At 40.0% G+C, this 9,229-nt stretch overlaps 1 long non-coding RNA gene across 3 annotated transcripts; it reads right to left on the reverse strand.

Moving 5' to 3' along the window:
• Positions 1–3,991: 3,991 nt before the first annotated feature.
• On the reverse strand, positions 3,992–8,860 carry LOC137470179 (uncharacterized). 3 transcript variants are annotated; one of them, XR_010996928.1, is made up of 3 exons: positions 8,723–8,860; positions 4,328–4,421; positions 3,992–4,244 (listed from the first exon to the last, which is right to left on the reverse strand). It is a non-coding gene; the product is annotated as an uncharacterized lncRNA (long non-coding RNA). The 3 variants fall into 3 exon arrangements; XR_010996927.1 differs by lacking the exon at positions 8,723–8,860 and adding an exon at positions 6,810–7,035; XR_010996926.1 differs by lacking the exon at positions 8,723–8,860 and adding an exon at positions 6,135–6,803.
• Between the last annotated feature and the right edge of the window lie 369 nt (positions 8,861–9,229).

Here is a 9,229-nt window from a genome sequence, read left to right on the forward strand (position 1 = left end):
TTTTATGAAAGGGATGAAAAAGAGAAGAGCATACTATATTAGGTTAAATATTAATATATTAATAAAGCAGGACAAGAAATAATTTGAGGAAACTTCTGCCAAAACCAATAACAAACACCTTAAAATGTTCTAAATACTTTTATTTGAAAACCAGCCTGTCAGAGAGCTCAAAGGAATAACAATTGATTCAAAGAAAATATAGTTCTCAGACAAGATAGGACACAGCAGAAAATCTCAACACTTCTTTGTAAAGAAGCAGTGAAAGGTTCTTGCAAAATGTTCCTCTGTGTTGGATTAAGCTCAAGAACTGTACCAAGATGAAGTGTTATTAGCAGAAATTTTAGAACAAACCAATAAAATTTAGCAGTAAGAAATGGCCAAGATCAGACATCACTCACTCATGAATTCTGAAGAAATTCACGTACAAAACATAAAACTTATTAATTGTGATATGGTATACAACACTTCACATAGGACCCCGTGCTAGAGGGGAAGACTACAGCAGCCATAAAGATATCTCCAAAAGCTCCAAACATCATATTGGGAATGCCAAATAATATTCCAACTTCTCTTTATTGCACCTTGGTAGGTCTTGTATTAAATTTCCCTGGAAACATTCAAGGTCAGGTTGGACAGGGCACTGAAGAGCCTGATCCCATGGAAGGTGTTCCTGTTCATCAAAGGGGTTTTTTTAGTTTTTTAAAGGTCTCTTCCAACCCAAATCATTTTGTGATTCTATGAAATAGCAGAATTAGTAGACAGTAGATCTGATGAAAGGAACACAGCACCACATTTATCAAAAGTCAGGAGTCATAAATTATTAGAAACCTCTGAAGGAATAAAAAGGGGATGTAGAGTTTGGGAAGCCAGTTGGACCACTCAGATTTTTCAAAAGCTGTCAACAAAATCTCCCAGCAAAGTATTTTTAAGAAATTATCTTGACACAAACTAATGGCTGAAAAGTTGAAAATAAGATTGGTGTTTTTTTGTTTGTTTGCTTGCCTTTTTTTTTTTTTTTAACAGGGAAGGAATTTTTTCATGTGGCTGAAATGAGAAAGCATCTGAATTGCGTTGCTTGTTTTGCCACTCCCTCAGCACCAGATTTTACTTAAAATTCTCTGTGCCTTAGTTTCAGGGTAAAAATGGAGAGAACATTTCTTCCCTTTCCTTGGGGCTCCTTATCTCACTGTTCTGTGCAAAGCTGTTGTAAATCTGAATATTAAAAGTGCAAAGAATTAGAGTTCATTAATATTAGCTAATACTGCCTTCACCACACGTAACAATTTGACTTTGGAAAGTCAAGTCTACATAAAAAAGAGAAACCCTTCTTTGTACTTGGTGTGGATGGATTATGATCATTCTAGGACTCTAGTTATGTTTGTTGGCATAAACTTAGACAAGTTTCAAACAGCCAAAGTAAAAATAAATCTTATTATTGTACATTTATACTAAGCAGGGTTCACAGTTTCCTCTTTATTTTTTTTAGATTGCTATTTTGATTTTTTCCCCTGAAAAACAAATACTGGAATATAATGTTATTTTAACTTTGAAATTTATGGTCTTCCTGACAACAGGTAGTCACAGTTGCATTCTTGCAAAAGAAAACAAAATTAAAAATATAGACACAGGAAATAAAATTAATTTTAAAATATATGAAAACATTTATTCTGTGCATCAGCCCAAGTGAACAGACAAGTCTCTGACTGATACCCACCACAGACTGCAGTTTCTTGAATTGATTGATTAATAGGACAGAAATGAGGAGGTGTGAATTTATTTTGGACTTCAACGGGGTTGAACAAGGTTTGGCACAGTTCAGCTGGACTTAATCTGCATTTTAAAGTCTATGAACAGTGACCACCTACTGGCACCCTTCAATGTGTTAGGTCCCATAGAAAGGAAACATTTTGCACCAGACTTCATTTCAGCTAATGTTCCTGGATTTATAAAGGTACTAAAAAGGCAACAGCAATCTGATTTCAAACTAACAAAATACCCCTTTTCCCTTAGCGGGATCGAAACTCAACAGAAGACTCAGGGAAGGAGGAGGAGGGTAGGTGGGATTGGAGAAACAATTTCTCATTGTTTGGAGGCAGATTGTTCTTTTGAGGGCAACATTACCCTGAAAATAAAATTAAATTCCTTTTGGTGTTTTCACCGTTAAGCATCAAGATTTTCATTTAACTGCATGAAAGGTAGTAAAGAAGTAATAAATAACAGTTCAAATGGGAAAAAGCTGCAGAGGAGAAAAAAATGCTGAAATGCTGAGAATTTTATCTGAGCTAAAAAAAATGGAAGCAGAAAGATCTCGCTGTATTTTGCAGCAAGGATAATTAAAAACAAAGCCGTCTTTTAAGACAGAGCACACATTCCCCACCATCTCCTTTTTCTGGCAAAGCCAAGAAACCCCCTCTGAAGTAAAATAACCATAACAAGAAAAGGCATCTTCTTGAAGAAATTTTGACTCATAGTTTACTGCTTTATAAGCAGTTCAATAGAAAGATGTTCCACGCCAAGGCAACAAGTCAAGAATTCACATTTTTAATGCTAGTTTAGTCTCCTATGTGATTATTTTTACAACATCTGCAATTAAAGACAGATTTTTCAGCTCCCTGATTGTGACTGGATAGAAAACGGTTTGCACACACACAAACACAGAGGGAAGGAAAACACCACCTCTCTCTGTAATGGTCTTCATTAAAAACAGCTTTCCCCAGCTTCTGTTTTATTTCATTTTGATGATTTAAATTTTTCCTGTCTGGTAAGTGGTGTTTTCTTTTTCTTCCTTACACTTCACTGGTCCAAAGGAAAAAATCTGATAGTCCAAACTCTGGCATTTTCAGTCCTTTTTTTCAGAAAAGCGTTGTCGTATTTGCAGGGGAACGATGGGGCTGGGGTGGGAGGGAGAAAGGGAAAACTTAAAACCCGCAGAAACTCTGCTCAAACTGCAGGTTTTTGACATTCACACAGTTTTTGGGGAATGTCACGCAGGTTCCAGTAGCACCAGAGCCTGGGAGTGGTAAAATTGGTCACTCCTTTCCACCCTATTGCACCTGTTGGAGAGTTAACGGCTAAAGGCACGAGTTCACCTTTCAGGCTCCCTTAGCTGCCCACAAGCATTTTTCGACACTAATCTGCAAATTTTGTCCCTGTGTTTTTCTCAGTTCTCCAGCTTGATTTTAAAATAAAAGTATGTCACTGACCATGAAATTGCCTACTGTGCCTTTCAGTGCTTTGGCACTTGAGTTGGCAGGAGTTGCATCTCTCTTTGCTAACCAAAATTGCTTTGTAGAAGAAAAACAGCAGAAAAAAAAAATTGCAGGAATCATTTTGCCAATTCATTATAGCATTTTTATAGACATTGACTTGATTCCAGGTAAAATATGACCTTGCAAGAAATTATCATTACTATTAAACTACACTTGGTCAAAATTTCTGTGAATCCGTTTATTTCAACTATAAATTTGTTTCCCTATGATATAAAAGAGAGGGACACATAAAGGTTATATAGCCTTGAAGGTTCCTTCTTTCATTACCCTTTCTAGACAAATCTGACTCCATTCAAGGGATGTGTTTATTCCAGTGCTGGATTGATGTGGACAGGAGCCCAGCTTCAATTCTGTTGGAAATATCCATGGCGCTTCAAGGTGCTTCAGGATGGGCAATTATATGGGGGGCAGGGAGGGGACACATTTGGAGTTCCCATCCTGGTTTCTTGCTAGGATGGGAGTAACCCAGAGTTTTTTGCAATGTGTCATGTGGGAATGAGGATTTTGGGGCTTTGCTGGGTGGAGAGGAATGGGCATTGGCAGAAAACCTTCAGTTTCAGGCCCCAACACCCCTGAATGCCACCAAAGAGGAGATTATCAGGGCATCATATTTTTATCAGTTGGATCAGCCTTTAAGTTGTTGGGGTGGTCCAGACCTCAGTGTTCAACAGTTTAATTTGTTTTTTTTTTTTTTTTTTTAAAGAATAAACACAAACCACCAATTCCTCCTTGCTCCTTTAATGCCAAAGTCTCGGAGCTGTAGGCAGCACGAAGCTGGACTGCCATGCTGACCAGACCTCCTTTCTTGGGATGGGTTTGGATTTATAACTTGCTACCCCACGTCCCAGGGGGAAGGTGGGAGGCTCTGTGTCCATGTTTGTGTGTGTGTGTGTGCGTGTGTGTGCACACGCACGTACGCGGGAAGCGCTGGAGCTCCTGGGGCTCTCCAGGACCCTTTGGAGGGGAAATGCAGACCTGGAGACAAAAAAGAAGGTAGCATTCATGCCCAAGCACATAGTGGGGTAAACATATTTTGTAAATGGAAGTTTGTGACTCACATTGTATGACAGGAGCCGCTGTTTACCCACCGCTGGTCAGATGCCGGCGTTGCCAGAGGCTGAACGATTCAGCGGTGATCACTTATAAATAGTGCTGACCAGAAACAGAAACAGTCCTGAGTTTTCATTAAAAAAAAAAGAAGTCTTGACTATTTTTTCATTTTATTTTAGGGGTAGACTTAAAACTACTAGAGTTAAAACATGCTTTTATTGATATTTCCTCTTTTTCCCTCTCAACACTTTTGTATACCTCTTATAATTTTGTTTTGTGCTTTAATTTCTTTTGTTTCATTTTATTTTAAAATATTCCTATTTTATTTTATTATTTTATTTTGTATTCTATTTTACCTTGTTTTGCCACTGCAAAAAAGCAGAAAAGGCAAGAGAAAATAGAAGAAAAAAGAAATAATGAAATGCAGATATATCCTAGCATCTGAGCATATGTTGAAAACTCAATTTCCCATTTTTTAAATTAAAACATGCTTCGAATTAAAACTCCCATGTTGTCAGAGAAAAAAAAATTGTTATTAAGGAAAAAAAGTTTTTAGAATTCCTGATAGTAATAATTTCTGTGTGTTTAGGGCCTGCTGGTAGATACAAAACCTAATGCCCCATTTTCCTGGAGAGACAGATTAGCTCAGGAAAGCTAAAATTTAATAGAAAAAGTAGGATAACCCCTCTGTACCTGAAAATTTTCTGAGAACGTCCCTTAAATTCCCCACTCTGCAGGTCAGCTCTGGATGCCATAAAAGAAAGAAAGAGGGTAAAGATGTGAGGAATCTGGATTTTGCTCTTCAGCCAGGAAGAGTGTCCGTGATGGAACAGCTGTCCCTGGTGATACTGGTTTGCATCCTCCTGCCAAACACAGCCAAATCTCTCCATCATGTTGTTCCACACTGAAATTAAATACTGCAAATTCCAGGTCAGGCACTTGCTCTTTTTGAAAGCTAAAGTGATCGTTTCCCTGTGCCCAGTTTTGATTTCCTGAGCATAAAAGTGATGTGTGTTCTCCAAAGCGCTGGCCCACACAAGCTGGGCATGCACCCACAGGTTTTGAAGGTTTCCTTTATGAATCTCATGGAGAAGTGTGGCTTCAGAAACCAGACAAAAGTCTGCCTAAGTCAGTGGGAACTTTTCTTATGCAAGGACTCAGGACCACAGAGCATAAAAGCCAGGGGATATTTCTTTTTGCTTCTTACAGGATGAGAATCCATGGAACTTTATGAAAATTACAAGTTTTGATTGCAAGACAGTGTCCAGATGATCAGTCCTTGAGAAAGAAAAAGAAAAAAAAAAAAAAAAAAAAGAGTGCAGGGGATGGGAATTACAAAGAAGAAAATCAAAGACAATATACTTATTTCTGAGAATGAGCAGTGGAGTTGTGGGCACTCCAATTCCAGCTCCTTCCCAGAACATCCTCAGGCCATCGGCCCCTTTCCTCCTAAGGCACAGGACTATTCTTTTTAACTTGGCAGAAAGTACAAAAGTACAAGGAGGGAAAGCTGTTTTGTTTTTTTTTTTTTTTGTTTTTTTTTTTTTTTTTTTTTTTTTTTTCCCGTAAAGGAACAGAGTTCTTTCCTGTTCCACAAGGTGGCAACATCGCTTCAGTGCTTGCAGCATCCTGCAGGGTGCAAAGAGTGAGAAAATTCCTAACTTTTCAGCTATTTAAAACATGTTCTTTTGGACAATTTAAAATTAAGGGGGTAAAAAACCGTCATTGTTATAATTTTCAAAATCTTTATGTTTTCTAAACATGTGATATAAAATTATATCTACCATCTTTTGTACATTTTACTGTGTGTATTACCTATAGGATCCCATTTGCTTTACCACTTTCTTTACAACTCAGCACAGGGAAAGGCTGGTTTAACACTCTTTCTCTGAGTGGAGGCTCAAATCTTAAATAAAAATGAACAAAATAAGAAATGGAATAAAGCCAAGCTTTGATCTTCTATGTTGATAAGGAACCAAATTTTATTTAACGTTTTTAGGCAGAGTTTAACTTTACACTTAAGTAACTTCTTAGAAGTCAAACTCTGCATCTTTCAGACTATCTTTTCATATCTCTCTTTCTTATATTCCTAACCTCTATTTATTTTCCTAAACAATTAGTTCTGTTGTCATAAACAACACCTCTGCATTTTACCCATGGCTGCATGGCTATTTGTTCTGTGGAAGTTGAAATGGAATCAAAGAATCCTATCTTCCTAAAAAATTTAACTCGCCCCTCTGCTTGGTTTGCATAGTAATAAGGACATAAAAGCATGACCGATATGAAAAATAAAACAAAAGACAATGTTGTGAAGTTCAAAGCCCTCTATTTCCCACTCTGGGTCATGCCAGCTCTGAAATAAAGGGTGTGAATAATTTGCCATATGTATCTAACATCCTATTAGCCCCTAGATCAGAAGGAAAATGATTTGTGACCATTCTGGGAATCATCAGCCAGTGAAGACCAGAAGAATCAATCCAAGGGTCCTACCATAATTAAAACAGTGTGCCCAGGTGGCCAGGAAGGCCAGTGGCACCTGACCTGTACTAGCATTAGTGTGGCCAAGAGGACCAGAGCAGTCATTGTCCCTCTGCTGGGCACTGGTGAGGCCACACATCAAATGTTGTGTCCAGTTCTGGGCCTTCAAACCAGGAAGGACATTGAGGGGCTGGAGGGTGTCCAGAGAAGGGAACAGGACTGAGGGAGGGTCAGGAGCACAAGTCTAATGAGGACCAACTGAGGGTGCTGAATGATTCTGTGATTCTCTGACCCTGTGACTTCACCACCTTGTGTCTACTTTGGCTGTGAATCCAAGCAAGGCTCCTGTAACATTCCAACCACACTCCCTGCCTACTACATCAGCAGCCTTTTCTTTAATGAGCTCTTCAATCTCTTCGAGTGTGTCTGCACTATAGCAGCTCAAGAGATGTCCCAAGACCATGTTATCCAACTCTGGATACTCCACTACTTCAGGGAATCTTCATGGCCACCTGTAGAGCCAAATGAACGTATCTTGCCACCTCTGCGCACACTGCATTGCTCCCAGCTGCGCTTGCACACTTAGGATCAGGCACACTTGGGATCAGGCACACTTAGAAACAGTTGTTCCCTAAAATTACACTATGTTCTCTGCTACCAAGGCAAGAGGGATCAATGGGCAAGCAAAACTTAAGTTGCTTTCATGCTTCTCGTGAGTGTTTGGAACTAGATGAACTTTAAGGTCCCTTCCAGCTCAAACCGTTCTGTATTTCCACGGAGCCTGGTACTGGCTCTGCAGAGCAATGTGGCAAATGTATGCATAATGTGTTCAGAGATGAGGTTTATTGGGGATAGAGGCTCCAAGTGTGGGAACAACCCTTCCAAACACACTGCCAGGCTTATTCCACAGCACTGTTGGCAGTATCAGGCCTGGTGCTGGTGAAATGTTTCTACCTCTTTGTAGATCATCGCTGCTGCTGATGAGATCATCACCCCTGAGATGAGAGCTGAGCACAGACAGTGTCTTTCCTTAACCCCTCTGCAATCACCAAGTCTCCTGCTGCTCAGAAGTGGACTGGGAGTGGGGGCTTTCCTTTGCCTGTGCCTGTCTCTTCCCAAACCAAGTTTCTCCATCATTCTGTGGAGAGCAACCGTATGTTTGTTTTCAGTTGGGCTGCTGGGCCCAGAGATGCCTTAATATTGGACCCTTATTTGATTTGTGTATACATGAGTAGCTAAAGAGGGCAACTCAGTTCTTATTTTTTGCAGCCCTATCTTCTCCAAGGAAACCTTGGACACTGCTCTTGATTAACAGCACAGATTGTAGCTCAGAGAACAGATAAAAAGCTGCTCCCCTGTTAGCAGCTGCACGGGCTTTAACTTTTCCTTTCTTCCTCCTCTCCTCCCCCCTATTTTTTTTCCATTGTAACTCAGAGTGCATTTTTGCAAGATATCCCTGAAATTACTATTACTACATTGCAATATTAGATCAATGCAGTGGTAACACACTCCAGATTGTTATGGCATTCGCATCTTGATGCCTTCCATACTGTCTTGTGGAATCTAGCCTAATACCACGATTAAAATGCCTTTTCTATTTCTCTAAGACACTCTGCCTGCTGCCATTACATAAACGTCTGCCTATCTCGGGTTTTGTACTGGCACCCAGCACCGGGGTCTTTGGGAGCCTAATGAAAAGAACCTCCACTCATTAAAGGGAGATGGAGGTTCTTGCCAAAGCCTGGGATTAAATTAGAGTCTGTTCGGTTTCTCTTCTTACTGACATCATTATGAATCAAGAAAAACACTATTCAAGTTGTCTTAGAGAAGTGCAAAGGCACCGTGAGTTCAGAATTAAGCCCATTCAGTTTAACACCAGCCTCCCTCCATCTCCTCTGGCAGCTTGTTTCCATTCTGCAACTCACCTGCTGAAAACAGCAAGCCCTGGTGTAATACAGTTCCTTCTCATGAGAAAGCAGCAAGCTTCAGAGACAGGAACTTTTCAAAACTCACCCTCAGGTGGGATGGGAGAGAGGATAAAAATTACCAAAAGTATGAAAAAATAAAAGGACACATCCAAGCTCCAACAGATTTAGTGCCACAGTCTTTGAGGTGGCAGAAAGCACCTTGGTTGCTGCCAACAAGAAGAGTAGGCTTCAGATATTATGTGACCTTGGACTGACTGCAGAAGGAGAAACAGCAGCCCATTTCTGGTGAGGCACTGGGACACACTTGCCAGAGAACTTGTGGACACTCCATCCCTGGAAGTGTTCAAGACAAGGTTGGATGGGGTTTGGAGCAACCTGGTTTAGTGTAAGGTGTCCCTGCCCACAGCAGGGGTTAGAACAGGATGATTGTGAAAGTCACTTCTTACCTAAACCATTTCATGATTCTCTGTCCCTTGTTGAGAGCTCCAGCCCCAGTCTTGCACC

The sequence above is a fragment of the Anomalospiza imberbis genome, chromosome 3 (genome assembly GCF_031753505.1).
Source record: "Anomalospiza imberbis isolate Cuckoo-Finch-1a 21T00152 chromosome 3, ASM3175350v1, whole genome shotgun sequence".
In the NCBI taxonomy this organism is placed as follows: Eukaryota; Metazoa; Chordata; class Aves; order Passeriformes; family Viduidae; genus Anomalospiza; species Anomalospiza imberbis.